We start from the raw sequence: 16,198 nt of genomic DNA, 5'->3' as shown, positions 1-16,198 counted from the left end.
TTTGCTCCTTCTCTCTAGTCAGAGCACCTGCACTGCGTTCCTACATCTCCCTGTACTACCAACCTGAACCTCCACACACTGCATAGTACTGATGCTTCCACCACTCTCATGTCCACTTGACCTTGAACCTTCAAACCTACCAGACCACCCTGTGGATCAGAGCTGAAAAAATAATAAAGACAGATATTACTCACTTTAATTCACTTCCTTCCCTAGGAATTAACAAGCGTTCTCTGAGCTTTACTTCCAACCTGTTCTCATGCCAGTCCAGTTCTTCTCAGCTCTTGGCTCTTGACTTTGCCATCATTTGAGGCACTGCTCCTGTCCTTTGGATTCTCTGAGTGAACTTGGTTTTCTGGACTTGACCCGTTGAGTTCTTAAGGCAAAACCCTTGCCTTGCTCATTGAGTTCTTAAGACAAACTCACTGCCTTCAGAACAGTGACTGGACTTTAGGACCTATATCAGGCACCATGGGTTAGGTCAGGCTGATGACAAACAATCCTAAAGTCTCAGAGTCTTAATACAGCAAAAGTTTGTCACTCTTTATGTCCATTGTGATTCAGCAGAGGTGTCTCTCACTGTAGTTAAGAGACCCAGGCTGATGGAAGCTCCATCTCAACGTCTGCTACTTGAACACTGTGATACAAAGAAGATGTGGAATATGATGTACTAGCTTTTAAAATACCTGTACTGGCTGAGCGTGGTGGCTCAAGCCTGTAATCCCAGCACTTTGGGAGGCCGAGACGGGCGGATCACAAGGTCAGGAGATCGAGACCATCCTGGCTAACACGGTGAAACCCCGTCTCTACTAAAAAATACAAAAAACTAGCCGGGCAAGGTGGCGGGCGCCTGTAGTCCCAGCTACTCGGGAGGCTGAGGCAGGAGAATGGCATGAACCCAGGAGGCGGAGCTTGCCATGAGCTGAGATCCGGCCACTGCACTCCAGCCTGGGCAACAGAGCGAGACTCCGTCTCAAAAAATAAAAATAAAAATAAAATAAAATAAAATATTTGTACAGGCCAGGTGTGGTGGCTCACGCCCGTAATCCCAGCACTTTGGGAGGCCAAGGTGGGTGGATCACTTGAGGTCAGGAGTTGAAGACCAGCCTGACCAACATGGCAAAACCTCATCTCTACTAAAACTACAAAAATTAGCCAGGCGGGGGGCGGAGCAAGATGGCCGAATAGGAACAGCTCCAGTCTCCAGCTCCCAGCACAACCGACACAGAAGACAGATGATTTCTGCATTTTCAACTGAGGTACTGGGTTTATCTCATTAGGGAGTGCCGGACAATTGGTGCTGGTCAGCTGTTGCAGCCCGACCAGTGAGAGCTGAAGCAGGGTGAGGCATCGCCTCACCTGGGAAGCGCAAGGGGGAAGGGAATCCCTTTTCCTAGCCAGGGGAACTGAGACACACAACACCTGGAAAATCGGGTAACTCCCACCCCAATACTGCGCTTTAAGCAAACGAGCACACCAGGAGATTATATCCCACACCTGGCCAGGAGGGTCCCACGCCCACGGAGCCTTCCTCATTGCTAGCACAGCAGTCTGCGATTTAACTGCAAGGCAGCAGCGAGGCTAGGGGAGGGGCGCCTGCCATTGCTGAGGCTTAAGTAGGTAAACAAAGCCCTGGGAAGATCGAACTGGGTGGAGCTCACAGCAGCTCAAGGAGGCCTACCAGTCTCTGTAGACTCCACCTCTGGGGACAGGGCACAGCTAAACCACAACAACAACAAGAAAAAAGCAGCAGAAACCTCTGCAGACGCAAACGACTCTGTCTGACAGCTTTGAAGAGAGCAGTGGATCTCCCAACAGGGAGGTTGAGATCTGAGAATGGACAGACTGCCTGCTCAAGTGGGTCCCTGACCCCTGAGTAGCCTAACTGGGAGACATCCTCCACTAGGGGCAGACCGACACTCCACACCTCACACGGTGGAGTACACTCCTGAGAGGAAGCTTCCAAAGCAAGAATCAGACAGGTACACTCGCTGTTCAGCAATATTCTATCTTCTGCAGCCTCTGCTGCTGACACCCAGGCAAACAGGGTCTGGAGTGGACCTCAAGCAATCTCCAACAGACCTACAGCTGAGGGTCCTGACTGTTAGAAGGAAAACTAACAAACAGGAAGGACACCCACACCAAAACCCCATCAGTACGTCATCATCATCAACGACCACAGGCAGATAAAACCACAAAGATGGGGAAAAAGCAGGGCAGAAAAGCTGGAAATTCAAAGAATAAGAGCGCATCTCCCCCTCCAAAGGAACGCAGCTCATCGCCAGCAACGGATCAAAGCTGGACAGAGAATGACTTTGATGAGATGAGAGAAGAAGGCTTCAGACCATCAAACTTCTCAGAGCTAAAGGAGGTATTACGTTCCCAGTGCAAAGAAACTAAAAATCTTGAAAAAAGATTGGAAGAATTGATAACCAGAATAATTAATGCAGAGAAGGCCATAAACGAACTGACAGAGATGAAAACCATGACACGAGAAATATGTGACAAATGCACAAGCTTCAGTAACCGACTCGATCAACTGGAAGAAAGAGTATCAGCGATTGAGGATCAAATGAATGAAATGAAGAAAGAAGAGAAGTCTAAAGAAAAAAGAAGAAAAAGAAATGAACAAAGCCTGCAAGAAGTATGGGATTATGTAAAAAGACCAAATCTATGTCTGATTGGGGTGCCTGAAAGTGAGAGAGAAAATGGAACCAAGTTGGAAAACACTCTTCAGGATATCATCCAGGAGAACTTCCCCAACCTAGTAGGGCAGGCCAACATTCAAATTCAGGAAATACAGAGAACGCCACAAAGATACTCCTCGAGAAGAGCAACTCCAAGACACATAATTGCCAGATTCACCAAAGTTGAAATGAAGGAAAAAATCTTAAGGGCAGCCAGAGAGAAAGGTCGGGTTACCCACAAAGGGAAGCCCATCAGGCTAACAGCAGATCTCTCAGCAGAAACTCTACAAGCCAGAAGAGAGTGGGAGCCAATATTCAATATTCTTAAAGAAAATAATTTTAAACCCAGAATTTCATATCCAGCCAAACTAAGTGTCATAAGTGAAGGAGAAATACAATCCTTTACAGATAAGCAAATGCTTAGAGATTTTGTCACCACTAGGCCTGCCTTACAAGGGACCCTGAGGGAGCTCTAAACATGGAAAGGAAGAACCGGTACCAGCCATTGCGAAAAACATGCCAAAATGTAAAGACCATCGAGACTAGGAAGAAACTGTATCAACTAACGAGCAAAATAACCAGTTAATATCATAATGGCAGGATCAAGTTCACACATAACAATATTAACCTTAAATGTAAATGGACTAAATGCTCCAATTAAAAGACACAGACTGGCAAATTGGATAAAGAGTCAAGACCTATCAGTCTGCTGTATTCAGGAGACCCATCTCACATGCAGAGACATACATAGGCTCAAAATAAAGGGATGGAGGAAGACCTACCAAGCAAATGGAGAACAAAAAAAGCAGGGGTTGCAATCCTCATCTCTGATAAAACAGACTTTAAACCATCAAAGATCAAAAGAGACAAGGCCATTACATAATGGTAAAGGGATCAATTCAACAGGAAGAGCTAACTATCATAAATACATATGCACCCAATACAGGAGCACCCAGATTCATAAAGCAAGTCCTTAGAGACTTACAAAGGGACTTAGACTCCCATACAATAATAGTGGGAGACTTCAACACCCCACTGTCAACATTAGACAGATCAACGAGACAGAAAGTTAACAAGGATATCCAGGAATTGAACTCATCTCTGCACCAAGCACACCTAATAGACATCTACAGAACTCTCCACCCCAAATCAATAGAATATACATTCTTCTCAGCACCACATCACACTTGTTCCAAAATTGACCACATAATTGGAAGTAAAGCACTCCTCAGCAAATGTACAAAAACAGAAATTATAACAAACTGTCTCTCAGACCACAGTGCAATCAAACTAGAACTCAGGACTAAGAAACTCAATCAAAATTGCTCAACTACATGGAAACTGAATAACCTGCTCCTGAATGACTACTGGGTACATAACGAAATGAAGGCAGAAATAAAGATGTTCTTTGAAACCAATGAGAACAAAGATACAACTTACCAGAATCTCTGGGACACATTTAAAGCAGTGTGTAGAGGGAAATTGATAGCACTAAATGCCCACAAGAGAAAGCAGGAAAGATCTAAAATTGACACTCTAACATCACAATCAAAAGAACTAGAGAAGCAAGAGCAAACACATTCAAAAGCTAGCAGAAGGCAAGAAATAACTAAGATCAGAGCAGAACTGAGGGAGATAGAGACACAACAAAACCTCCAAAAAATCAATGAATCCAGGAGTTGGTTTTTTGAAAAGATCAACAAAATTGATAGACCACTAGCAAGACTAATAAAGAAGAAAAGAGAGAAGAATCAAATAGACGCAATAAAAAATGATAAAGGGGATATTACCACCGACCCCACAGAAATACAAACTACCATCAGAGAATACTATAAACACCTCTACGCAAATAAACTAGAAAATCTAGAAGAAATGGATAATTTCCTGGACACTTATACTCTCCCAAGACTAAACCAGGAAGAAGCTGAATCCCTGAATAGACCAATAGCAGGCTCTGAAATTGAGGCAATAATTAATAGCCTAGCAACCAAAAAAAGTCCAGGACCATATGGATTCACAGCTGAATTCTACCAGAGGTACAAGGAGGAGCTGGTACCATTCCTTCTGAAACTATTCCAATCAATAGAAAAAGAGGGAATCCTCCCTAACTCATTTTATGAGGCCAACATCATCTTGATACCAAAGCCTGGCAGAGACACAACAAAAAAAGAGAATTTTAGACCAATATCCCTGATGAATATCGATGCAAAAATCCTCAATAAAATACTGGAAAACCGGATTCAGCAGCACATCAAAAAGCTTATCCACCATGATTAAGTGGGCTTCATCCCTGGGATGCAAGGCTGGTTCAACATATGCAAATCAATAAACGTAATCCAGCATATAAACAGAACCAAAGACAAAAACCACACTGATTATCTCAATAGATACAGAAAAGGCCTTTGACAAAATTCAACAGCCCTTCATGCTAAAAATGCTCAATAAATTCGGTATTGATGGAACGTATCTCAAAATAATAAGAGCTATTTATGACAAACCCACAGCCAATATCATACTGAATGGGCAAAAATTGGAAAAATTCCCTTTGAAAACTGGCACAAGACAGGGATGCCCTCTCTCACCACTCCTATTCAACATAGTGTTGGAAGTTCTGGCTAGGGCAATCAGGCAAGAGAAAGAAATAAAGGGTATTCAGTTAGGAAAAGAAGGAGTCAAATTGTCCCTGTTTGCAGATGACATGATTGTATATTAGAAAACCCCCTCATCTCAGCCCAAAATCTCCTTAAGCTGATAAGAAACTTCAGCAAAGTCTCAGGATACAAAAGTAATGTGCAAAAATCACAAGCATTCTTATACACCAGTAATAGACAAACAGAGAACCAAATCAGGAATGAACTTCCATTCACAATTGCTTCAAAGAGAATAAAATACCTAGGAATCCAACTTACAAGGGATGTCAAGGACCTCTTCAAGGAGAACTACAAACCACTGCTTAGTGAAATAAAAGAGGACACAAACAAGTGGAAGAACATACCATGCTCATGGATAGGAAGAATCAATATCATGAAAATGGCCATACTACCCAAGGTAATTTATAGATTCAATGCCATCCCCATCAAGCTACCAATGAGTTTCTTCAAGAATTGGAAAAAACTGCTTTAAAGTTCATATGGAACCAAAAAAGAGCCCGCATTGCCAAGACAATCCTAAGTCAAAAGAACAAAGCTGGAGGCATCACGATACCTGACTTCAAACTATACTACAAGGCTACAGTAACCAAAACAGCATGGTACTGGTACCAAAACAGAGATATAGACCTATGGAACAGAGCAGAGTCCTCAGAAATAATACCACACATCTACAGCCATCTGATCTTTGATAAACCTGAGAAAAACAAGAAATGGGGAAAGGATTCCCTATTTAATAAATGGTGCTGGGAAAATTGGCTAGCCATCAGTAGAAAGCTGAAACTGGATCCTTTCCTTACTCCTGATACGAAAATTAATTCAAGATGGATTAGAGACTTAAATGTTAGACCTAATACCATAAAAACCCTAGAAGAAAATCTAGGTAATACCATTCAGGACATAGCCATGAGCAAGGACTTCATGTCTAAAACACCAAAAGCAATGGCAACAAAAGCCAAAATTGACAAATGGGATCTAATTAAACTAAAGAGCTTCTGCACAGCAAAAGAAACTATCATCAGAGTGAACAGGCAACCCACAGAATGGGAGAAAATTTTTGCAATCTACTCACCTGACAAAGGGCTAATATCCAGAACCCACAAAGAACTCAAACAAATTTACAAGAAAAAAACAAACAACCCCATCAAAAAGTGGGCAAAGGATATGAACAGACATTTCTCAAAAGAAGACATTCATACAGCCAACAGACACATGAAAAAATGCTCATCATCACTGGCCATCAGAGAAATGTAAATCAAAACCACAATGAGATACCATCTCCCACTAGTTAGAATGGCAATCATTAAAAAGTCAGGAAACAACAGGTGCTGGAGAGGATGTGGAGAAATAGGAACACTTTTACACTGTTGGTGGCATTGTAAACTAGTTCAACCATTATGGAAAACAGTATGGCGATTCCTCAAGGATCTAGAACTAGAAGTACCATATGACCCAGCCATCCCATTACTGGTATATACCCAAAGGATTACAAATCATGCTGCTATAAAGACACATGCACATGTATGTTTATTGCGGCACTATTCACAATAGCAAAGACTTGGAATCAACCCAAATGTCCATCAGTGACAGACTGGATTAAGAAAATGTGGCACATATACACTATGGAATACTATGCAGCCATAAAAAAGGATGAGTTTGAGTCCTTTGTAGGGACATGGATGCAGCTGGAAACCATCATTCTCAGCAAACTATCGCAAGAACAGAAAACCAAACACCGCATGTTCTCACTCATAGGTGGGAACTGAACAATGAGATCACTTGGACTTGGGAAGGGGAACATCACATACCGGGGCCTATCACGGGGGGGGGGGGGGGGCGAGGGATTGCACTGGGAGTTATACCTGATGTAAATGACGAGTTGATGGGTGCTGACGAGTTGATGGGTGCAGCACACCAACATGGCACAAGTATACATATGTAACAAACCTGCATGTTATGCACATGTACCCTAGAACTTAAAGTATAATTAAAAAAAAAAAAGAAGAAATGCACACAGGTAAAAATAAATCACCTATAATTTCACAACCAAAAAAAAAAAAAAAAAAATTAGCCAGGTGTGGTGGCAGGCACCTGTAATCCTAGCTACTCTGGAGGCTGAGGCAGGAGAATCACTTGAACCCAGGAGGCAAAGATTGCAGTGAGCAGAGATTGCACCACTGCACACCAGCCTGGGCAACAGAGCAAGACTCAGTCTCAAAAAAATAAAAAATAAAAAATCTGTGCAAAGCACATATGCTTCTACTACATTTTGCTGACCAAAGAAAATCATATATCCATGCCTAACTTCAAAAGGGACAGAAAAGTGCCATCTACCATGAGTCTAGAAAAACTATTAGAGGATTTGAGCCAGGCGTGGTGGCTCACGCCTATAATCCCAGCACTTTGGGAGGCCGAGGCGGGTGGATCACGAGGTCAGGAGATCGAGACCATCCTGGCTAACACGGTGAAACCCTATCTCTACTAAAAATTAAAAAATTTGCTGGGTATGGTGGCAGGCGCCTGTAGTCCCAGCTGCTGGCGTGAACCCAGGAGGCGGAGCTTGCAGTGAGCCGAGATGGTGCCACTGCACTCCAGCCTCAGTGGCAGAGCAAGAATCTATCTCAAAAAAAAAAAAAAAAAGAAAAGAAAAGAAAAAGAAAAAAAGAAAGAAAAGAAAAAGCAAAACTATTGGAGGATTTGGAATGACAGGCCCAGGACCCAAACCTTTGGATGGCCCATTTGCTGTCACCCCCTCTCAAGGACCACCCCAGTGCCTCAGTCCCCTTTGCCACTCCTTGTTCTCAGAAGGCACTTCCATTCCTTAACTACTGTTCATTCATCTCACGTTGCCTCTACGACCTTGCTCCTGTTCTCTGTGTTACCCCTAAGATTAACTCCCTAGTGTATGAACTGATACTTTTGCCTTTGATTCTGATATTTGCCTTCTGGCTTGAACCACATAAACATGGGAGAGAGGTGCTTTGCCCACAAGCTATGCCTGGAACTCACCAAAGCCAGGTAAGTCCTTGTTTAGCCCTGCTTCTGACAGCAGAAGTTTAGACACCCAGAGTCCCAGGACTTCCAGTTGGAGGACAAATACCAAAGCTGTGTCCAAGGGAGGGTGCTAAGGCTGAGGTAAGTCAGCCAAACCCAGCTATCATGCAAAGAGCCAAAGACAAGAAACAGATCCTGAAAGGTCAGGGAGCTGGGAAACATGACAGTGAAGACTGGCAGGGAGGACACTGCAAACAGAAGCTCCTTAAACAGAGTCACATATTCACACCTTGCGGTTTTCTAATGAAATGTGTTTAATCAAAGAAATACCTACACACAGTTTGTAAAATCAATTGGTTTTTCACAGCTGATAACAAAAATCACCAGTTCCCCCTGCCACCCTTGAGGCAATGCTTTTCTGCCTTTTTTTTCTTTTTTCTTTTTTTAGACAGAGTTTCACTCTTGTGGCCAAGGCTGGAGTACAATGGCACTGTCAGGTCACCGGAACCTCTGCCTCCTGGGTTCAAGCAATTCTCCTACCTCAGCCTCCCAAGTAGCTGGGATTACAGGCATGTGCCACCATGCCTGGCTAATATTTTGTATTTTTACAAAATACATGGGGTTTCTCCATGTTGGTCAGGCTGGTCTCAAACTCCCGACCTCAGGTGATCCGCCCGCCTCGGCCTCCCAAAGTGCTGGGATTATAGGCGTAAGCCACTGTGCCCGGCCTGCTTTTCTGCTTTTATCTGTTTCTTTTGAGGTATCTATTTCTCATATATTAAGAAACACTTATATACTTATTCTTGGATTTTTTTGTTGTTGTTTTAGACTAGTCTATCCCTTGCCTTTCTGCTGTGAAATATGAAGAATTAGCTCTCTAATGCCACTCACTACATAGCATTTAGTATTTGCTAGGCAAAGAACAGTGCCTAGCACATACCAAATGCTATGTAATGAGTGGCATTAGAGAGCTCCCTATACTACTTCCTGTCCTCCCAATGTGGTTACATCCCAAACTTTGTTAGAGCCATATTCGGTATTCAACATCCCAAACTTCGTTAGAGCCATATTCGGTATTCAAACGATGATGACTATGTATTGTCATAAAGGCCCCAGAGCATAGTGATTAAGAGTAACAACTCTGGAGATCAGTTACTTAGGTTTGAATCTTGCCTCTACCCTTAGCTGTGTTTGACAGGCTGAATACTGTCCCCTCAAAAATGCCCACACCCTGATCCCCAGAACCTATGAATATGTTAACTGTCATAGTAAAAGGGACTTTGAAGTTGTGACTAAATTAAGGATTCTGAGATGGAGAGATTATCCTGGATTGGTAGGTGGGCCGAATGTAATCACAAGAGTCCCTGTTAGAGGAAGGCAGAGGAATCAGAATCAGAGACAGTTGTAAGGACAGAAGCAGAGTCAGAGGGCAAGAAAATGCTACATTGACGGCTTTGAAGATGGAGTAAGAGGCCACCAGCCAGGCAATGTGTGTGATCCCTAGAAAATGGAAATGACTAGGAAAGGGGTTCCCCCTAGAGCTCCAAAAGGAATACAGGCATGCCAACACCCTGATTTTAGCTCATAGAAACCTGTTTTTGGCCTCCAGAACTATAAGATAATGAATTTGTATTGTTTTAAGCTATCAAGTTTGTGGTAATTTGTTTTAGCAGCAGCAGACCAATATACTCTGTAATATTTGACAAGTACCTTTATTTAACATCTTTGCCAAATATTTCTGATCTGTAAAATGAGTTGCTGGGAGGCTTAAATGAGTTAATAAATGAAAGACACTTAGAATAGTGCCTAGCACATACCAAATGCTGTATATGTACTTGTTATTGTTGTTTGCAGCTAAGCCACAAAGAGTAGTATTATGATCATATGCCTTTTCTTTTGTCTTTTCCTGAACTGACAATTCCATCTTAGTCGTCTGTGTATTTACCATTAACTCATTCCCAGCTATGAAATCACCTGTCAGTATGGCCATGAATTTTTTTTTAAATGGTGACATATCAGTTCCTGTTTTTCTAGAAGACATCACTGCTGAAGCACTCATCTCATTGCAGCCACTCTATGCCTGCAGGACAGGTCTTGCCCCATTCACTGTCATGCTGACAAATCCTCCCTCCCCCCGCCACTATTCTTCTCTTTTCTTAGCTCTCCTGCTTTCCTTAGTTATGTGTCTTCCTCTTTCTTGCTTTCTAATTTTGATGATGGTTTTGCGTTCTTGTGACATGGTCAGTCAGGTGCAGCCACAAGGGGAGGCACAGGAGAGGCTCATGAAAACAAAGCTTATTATACTTACAAGTCTTAGAGAGGGGATCACTGCATGCCACACAGGTTCACAGGGGAAGGCACCAGGTTTTGGCTTAGTGGTCCAAGACAGGAACAAGTGAAAAACGTAAGCTAGAACCTTAATTGGGATTTCCTTGGGAAAGGCAGGGCTGGGTTTAGGAATGACAAATTTGAATGATTTGGGTAGGCTCTAAGCTATAGGGATGATCTCTAGTTGCCTGGTACTTGGCTCTGGCATGATTAAAGCAGATGAATATTGCTTCTTGGGGTCTGTGGGCCAGAAAAAGTACAGCTCCCGCTGAGCCCTTTGCCATCTCTAAGAATTGACTGGCCCCAGAAGGGGCAGTTTCTCTCCAGATTTTTTTTTCTTTTTTTCTTTTTTGAGACAGGGCCTCACTCTGTCCTCCAGGCTAGAGTGCAGTGGCGCCATCACAGCTCACTGCAGCCTCCACCTCCCCAGGCTCAGGAGATCCTCCAACCTCAGCACCACCCCACCCCCAGTAGCCAAGACTACAGCCTTGCCCACCACACCAGCCAAGTTTTGTATTTTTTGTAGAGATGAGGTTTTGCTATGTTGCTAGTCTCAGTCTCCTGGGCTCGAATGATCCATTTGCCTCAGCCTCCCAAAGTGCTAGGGTAACAGGCATGAGCTACGGAGCCCAACCCCCAGCCAGATTTTTAAAGATGTCAAACATCATTATATACAGAAAATTGAAAATATACCATACAGTCGTGCATATCCTCCAGTAGTCCCTGATAAAGGCTACCTGATAATTAGATTTCTTGAACTTTGCTTTTCTGAAAATATCTTTATTCCACCCTCACACTGAATTGATAGTATGGCTAGGGTATAGATTTCTAGCTTAGAAATCATTTTCCTTCTGAATTTTGAAGGTATTGCACCACTGGTTTCTATCTTCCTGTGTTAGTTGTGGAAAGTCTGATTTTCTTCTGATTCCTGACTTGTTTGTGTGTGACCTATTTCTTTCTGGAAACTTTTAGAATCTTGTCCTTATCCCTACAGCTTTGCAAGTGCTTTGACTTGAATCGTAGCTTTTAATAAAGAGTCAGACTCCATTTTTAATATTTGACTGCTGACAGCTTTTACTTATTTACTTATTTTTTATTTATTTGAGACAGAGTTTTGCTCAGTCGCCCAGGCTGGAGTGCAGTGGCGCGATCTTGGCTCACTGCAACCTCCACCTCCAGAGTTCAAACAATTCTCCTGCGTCAGCCTCCAGAGTGAACTGGGATTACAGGCATGCACCACCATGCCCAGCTAATTTTTGTATTTTTAGTAGAGATGGGGTTTCACCATGTTGGCCAGGCTGATCTCAAACTCCTGACCTCACATGATTCGCACACCTCAGCCTCCCAAAGTGTTGGGATTACAGGTTTGAGCCACCAAGCCCGGCCAGCTGACAGCTTTTAATCCCCATCCTCCCTCTTACCATCTTGCCCTACATGTAGGCAAGTCAGTAAAAAAAAGTGCACCCTCCTTTGGGAAGTTCAAATCTTGCAAGCCCTAACCTGTTAATGAAAACCCTTACCCCAGCCCTACCCGCTAGCCACAATTAAACCCAAAACCAGTCACCCCTCCTGCCTCTCTCATTTGCTGACCTGCTTGTAAGCCTGAAGCATGGAAAACCTCATAATATGCACAATACATCTCTTCGTGCCTTCTTGGTACTTGTGTAGTGTTATCAGGTTAGACATCTGAATGTATTCCTCCTCTGCAGGAACACAGAACACCACCACTTACTAGCTGAATGATCTGCCTCAGTTTATCCATTTGTGAAATGGGAATAGTAGCAGTACTCACACTGTTGTTTTGAAAATTAAATGGGGTTAATACATGTTAAGTGCTTAAATTGATACCTGGCACACAGTTAAAATTTAACAAGTGTTACTTATTACTGGTGTGGGCCCTTTACATTCAAAGTGTTGGGCACTTGATGAATTCCTTCAATTAAGGGACTCAGGTTATTTTGGTTATGAGGCATGTTTTTGATATTTAATTTATTTCCTCCTCTCCTGGGGACTACTCTCTCCTTCTAGAACATTTATCATACTTTCTCTCCTATTCTCCATCTAACTTTCTTTTTTATTTTGCTTTATGAGACATTATAAAATTTCATGTCTTTATCTTCTAGTTTTTCTGTGATCTTTAGATCCATTCTCCTCTTTTTACTTAATAGTAAAACTCGTGTTTAGTCACTTGGTCGTATACCTCATTTCCCAGTCTCTCCTGCAAGCTGTTTATCCAGATGACTACGTTCTATTCAGCTGGATGGAAATGGTGAGTGAAAGCCTTCCTCGAAGTCTCTTGAGGGCAGAGACGTATCCTTCTTTACTTGCTCTTGCCTGCTGTGTGAAATGTGGAAGCCCTGGAGTTTCTTACTTCCAGGCTGCTGATATGTGAGAGCAAAATAAAGCTCTAAATTTTGAAGAGTTCTTATTTTTAATTTCCAAGAATGCTTTTTTGTTCTCTGAATGTTTCTTTTTTAAAAGCAGCATTTTATTCTTATTTGGTGATACAGTATCTTATTTTTAAAGAATATTAAGGGTTTTTTCATTTTCCTTTGCTTCTTGCATTATTTCTGTTACCACTGAGTTAATTTTTTCTGTATATTTATTTTGATCTTTGTCATTTATGTTAGAGGCTTTCCTCAATTTTCTGGTAATCATTAACTGTCTGTTTATATTAAAGAATGAGGCACTAGGCCAGGCACAGTGGCTTACACCTGTAATCCCAGGGCTTTGGAAGGCCAAGGCGGCAAGATTGCTTGAGGCCAGGAGTTTAGGACCAGCCTGGGCAATATAACAAGACCCCTATCTCTACAAAAATAAATAAATAAATGATCAGGACATGGTGGTGTATACCTATAATCCCCATTATTTGGGAGACTGTGGAGGGAGGATCACTTGAGCCCAGGAGTTTGAGACTGCAGTGAGCTATGATGGTGCCACTCTACTTCCACCTAGGCAATAGAGCGAGACCCTGTCTCAAAAAAGAAAGAAAAAAAGAATGAGGTACTATAGAGATAACAGTGTGTAATGGGGCTTGTTGAGTAGTTGGTCTCTCCACAGGGAATAAGGTGGGATCCAGAAATTTCTTGGGTACTTCCAAATGCCAGTATCTCTAGGTATTTTATTGTGGGTTAGTCGATGTCCCCATAGAAAGATTATTTGCCTAGTAGTATAAGCCTGGGTGCTTGGATTGATTAAGTCATAGATGAGTGGAGGATGGTGCCCAGAAAGAAGTGTTGAAATGTTCAAGTGGAAAATGGCCAGGGTTAGTGATCCTTGGTTGCAGAAGTCCTCCTGATTCTACCATGAATGGATAATACAACTCTCTTGAGAGAGGAGTCAAAGACTCTTCTCTTTTTTACATTCTTCTTGGGGTACCTGAAGATGTCTAGAAGAATCTTTTGGTTGACTGTTGGTGTATCCACTGATTTCTTTATCTCCCAGCTTATCTCGTTTTCTTCCAGGAACCTCTCTAGGTTGTGAGGGGAGACCAAAAACCAACTAGATATCCACTACACTTTAAAGCTTTGTCTGGTTAAATAAAATGAACCTTATAAGAAATGCTTAGCTCTTTTTGGAAAAAAATGATCTGTCTCTGTAATAATCTCTCCATACCCAGCAGTGCTTCTTTCCCTAAGGTGGCCTTCAGGAGTATGGTAAGAGAGGGCTTATGAGATCTTATAGCTTTGAAAAACAAGCTCTCTAGGGCCAGATGGTATACTTGCACAATCAGAAATACAGTCCCCAAGTATTAAAGGACACTATCAATATAGAGAAAGGGCAACTCACAGGATATTTGCAAATCATATATCTGATAAGGGGTTAATGTCTAGAATATGTTTCTTTAAACCCCTACAACTCAAAAAGAAAACAATCTGATTTAAAAAATGGGCAAAGGACTTGAATAGACATTTCTCCAAACCAGATGTTCAAGTTGCCAATAGGCACAAAAAAAAAAAAAAAAAAAAAAAAAAAAAAAAAAAAGATGCTCAACATAACTAATCATTAGGTAAATGCAAACCAAGCTGGGAGTGGTACCTCATGCCTGTAATCCCAGCAGTTTGGGAGGCTGAGTTGGGAGGATCATTTGAGTCCAGGCATAAGACCACCCTAGGCAACATAGTGAGATCCCATATCTACAAAAAATTTAAAAATTAGCTGGGCATGGCGGCACGTGCCTGTAGTCCCAGCTACTTGGCAGGCCAAGGTGGAAGCATTGCTTGAGCCCAAGGTTGAGGCTGTAGTGAGCCGTGATCACGCCACTGCACTCCAGCTTGGGTGAAAGAACAAGACCCTGTCTTGAAAAATAAATGAAATAAAATTGCATTCTGAGTTATAGGAAAAATAAAATAAAATGCAAACCAAAACCTTAATAACATACCATTTCACACTCATTGGGATGGCTATTACTTTATTAAAAAAAAAAAAAAAAAACAGAAAAGAAACTACTGTTGGCAAGGATGTGTAACCTTTGTACACTGTTAATGGGAATGCAAGATGGTGCAGCCACTGTGGAAAACAGTATGGTGGTTCCTCAAAAAATTAAACATAGAATTACTATATGGCCTAGCAATTCCACTTCTGGATATATACCAGAAAGCAATAATTGAAAGCAGGCCCTTGAACAGATATTTGCATACCAACGTTATTCACAATAGGCAAAAGATAGAAACAACCCAAATGTCCATCAATGGATGAATTGATAAACAAAATAGGACATATACCTGTAATGATACTACTCAGCCTTAAAAAGAAAAGAAATTCTGATACTTAAACGTGGGAGACATAAAGCCAAACACAGAAGGACAAATATTACATAGTTTCACTTACATGTGATACCTGGAGCAGTCAAATTCATAGATACGAAAAACAGAATGGTGATTTCCAGGGGCTGGGGGAAAGGGAGAATGGGGAGTTAGTGTTTAATGGGTACAGAATTTTTGTTAGGAATGATGAAAATGTTCTGCAGGTGGATTGTAGTGGTGATTGCACAACAATGTGAATGCACTTACTGTAACTCAACTGTACACTTAAACTAGTTAAGATGGTAAATTTTATATATTTTTTACAATTAAATTTTAAAAAACAAAATGATGTAATCTTCAAGGTTGAAGATTTATTGCCTTAATAGCAATAGGATGTGGGGAAGGGTGATGGGCTTCTCTTGCCTCCCTCCCTCTCATTGACATCATCTCCTACAACTTTATGATTGGTTTTTGTCTGCTATCTGTCCCTGCACACCACCACCAGATACCCACATTACTACGTCATTCCTTCATTGTCTTTTGGCCTCCATAGTTTCTGATAAGAAATTTGCTGTAATTCTTATCTATTATTCCCCTCTGTATGTTTCCCAGCCCCTTCCTGCTCTTCACTTCTTCACATCTCTGTTCAATGGTCTTTCCACAAACAGCTCTTAAACTAACCATTCTACTTAAAATGGTCATTTTTTTTTCTGCCTGCTTTTAAGACTTTTCTCTTTATCACTGGTAATACCCAGCCATGAATTTATAATAGATGGCACCAGTGGTAGGAAGTGAG

Source organism: Rhinopithecus roxellana, chromosome 17, assembly GCF_007565055.1.
Source record: "Rhinopithecus roxellana isolate Shanxi Qingling chromosome 17, ASM756505v1, whole genome shotgun sequence".
Classification (NCBI taxonomy): Eukaryota; Metazoa; Chordata; class Mammalia; order Primates; family Cercopithecidae; genus Rhinopithecus; species Rhinopithecus roxellana.
The sequence above is the reverse complement of the archived record's forward strand: the minus strand, read 5'-3'. Positions refer to the sequence as shown.